Below are 2,751 nucleotides of genomic sequence, written 5' to 3'. Positions count from 1 at the left end.
TTATTGCAGCTATTGTGGCTCTGTAATTGATGCTTACCTGTGACCTGGCTGTAAAGCCCTAATAAATAGTACAGAACTAGGCAGTGACTTTGCACAGCTTTTCTAACACCTCCAACAAGACTAAAACAGCACTTACCTAAAAATCCTGGCAAGTGGCTCAGCCAAACGAACCTTTTCTCTTCCTGCTCTTCTGTTTTACATCGTGGCTCCCTGAGTGCCTTGGGAAAGCTCAGCTGCACCTCACTACCTGGCCATCTAAGCTGCAGGGAACCTGAAGTGGGGAATTAATTTCCTGCCTCCTGCTGATGTGAAATGGCCTCCATACCCAGCTCGGTAATGTGAGAACATCAGAGTCACTTAAAGAGGATTATATGAACAGCTGAGAAGCCTTTAAATTTACTAGGGAAAACTTACTCCCAACAGCAAGGAATCTTTCAAGCAGCAAAGGGCATTTCAGAACCGATAAAATGTTGTCCAAGCAGATACAAATACTCTGTGGGTTGGTTCATATGTGATTCAAAGTGAAGAGCATTTCAAGACTATATCAGCATTTTAGGAGGAACCTTGGTATGGACCAGCTGGGCCACCCAAAAGCTGACAGGGTTCAGTAGCTGCTCGTGTCACACCACATTTCATGGGGGCAACAGATCAGTGCTGCAGAAAAGTAATTACACAGCTCCTAGATGAGCTGAGTAGTGGGTAACATTTTCTATGTCCAGTTACTGATCTTTTGAGTCTTGGGTTTATGCCTGAAATGCCTAGTCCTGCAAGGAATGCCCCTACTTTCCCTATAACCCTTCAAGTATAACTGCTAAACATCTCAGAACCCAGCAGACAGATAGCTCTGTGTGTGTGAGCATGGCTTTTCCCAGCCAGCAAGCAGTTTTCAATAGCTAAAAGAGCAAATAAATCTCAAATAATAATTTAAGAAAATGCAAAGAAATAAAAACCAAAATACACCAAAATAAATGAAAACAAACCCCTCCCCCCAGCAGAAAAACCTAAAATCAGCAACCAACAACTCTCCAGCAGGTAATTTTTTGTTTACTCTGTCTCTTAGGCAGTTTCTTTGTTAATGCCAGAGACTGGTGGTCCCCTCTCCCCGTTTTGTCCCTGCCAGACAGGAGTTCCTGATTCCACAAGGTGCCAAGCACACCCACACAGCAGCTGAGGCTCGTGGCTGTACCCAGCAAGCTCAGGCACTGAGCACAGCTCTGAGCTGGAGCTCAGAACTTCCCAGGTGCCACTGGATTTATTCAGGACCTGTACAGATGCCAAGTTTTGTGGCAGGCAGCGCTGCTGCATCTGGAGTTGAGCATTGTTTACTGCATTTCTGCACGGCCTCCACACTGGGAGAGCTGAGACAGCCAGACAAGCTGGAACACGAGGTATCAGGAGTGATCCAATGTCAGAACCCAGGACATCCCTCTGGCTGCCCTGGCTGGCTCGAGACCCTGGCAGGGGGCTCAGAGACCTTGGCACAAAGTCAAAAACACCTGTGGCTTCCATTTTAGCCCGTGGAAAAAGCTGCCAACTCTGTGTGAGGAATTACAAGCCACTAGGGCTTGAGTAGTGTGATAGTTGAATTAACACAGGGTGAAAAAGTAGAATTTTAAAACTCTTTAAAATAAGGTTCAGGCAGACAAGATGGAGGGATTTGGGCGTGTCCTGACCTTCTTCTCTTTCTTGCCCTCCATGTCTCGCTGTGCTGGTGACACTTTTCTGTTGGTTTAAGGCACAGACACACTGTCCAACATCAATGACAGATATTGGCACGTTATTGTAAACACAGCACACGGAGTTTTTGGTATAAAATGTGAACACTGCCCTGAGGGCAGACAGAATGCCATGGCCGAGCTGCTGGACAGAGCTCAGCAGGGCAGAGAGAGAATGTTCTAGATAAGGGAAAATAAACAACCTTGAGAAGCCGACCCTGCGCATTCAGACTCCTTCTTTGGCTGCACAGGCTGGGAGAAAAAGACTTTTACACTCTTGGGGTCATCCCAACACCCAGACCCTGAGAATCTAATTGAGGGCAGAGTTTCTGAGCCCAGAAGAAGTTGGGTCTGCAGGAGCCAGACTGCTGCTGCTGTCTGAGCTAGCAATGCACAGAGGAGAGGTGCACAGGCTGATGGGGAGACGCCCAAATAAAGTGATGCAGTGCTGGAGCTGAGAGGCTCACAGGGGATATCAGTGGCCATAAATATCACACATCAGCTCTCCACTGTGTGAAAAGGGCGTATTTTATGACTGGCTCTTTGCAAATATGAAATTGAGTCCTATATGTATTATGGAGGGTTATTTGTAATACTGTATTAATCCTTTTAAAGTAGTGTGTTAAATATAGTTTTAGGTTACAACATAATGTTAAAAGAGAAACACTGCGATGTAAGATGTTTTTTACTAGCTCAAGAAAGGGATAAGAGAATCAAGAAACTCTTTGCACAGAGATAACAGCAACAGGAAACCTAAAGAGTTACAGCCTCCTTATCAGAAAATACAAACATTCTTCTACCTTCTCTCCGTCTTTATGGAACCACCAGGAATAAAGGGAAGAAGTTGACAAAAACCAGAAAAACTCTTAATTTGTAAAGAATTTATGCATCATGTATGAGATATATGAATATGCAACAGGCTGTGGCTTTTAAGGGTTATTCCTTCGTTCACAAGGCATGGTTTTGGCAGCTCAGTGCCCAAAAACATCCAGACGTCTGTAATGCTTTGCTTTTTATTGTCTCGTAGTGTCCTTAT

The sequence above is a fragment of the Vidua macroura genome, chromosome 19 (genome assembly GCF_024509145.1).
Source record: "Vidua macroura isolate BioBank_ID:100142 chromosome 19, ASM2450914v1, whole genome shotgun sequence".
Classification (NCBI taxonomy): Eukaryota; Metazoa; Chordata; class Aves; order Passeriformes; family Viduidae; genus Vidua; species Vidua macroura.
This window is presented reverse-complemented; position numbering follows the sequence as displayed.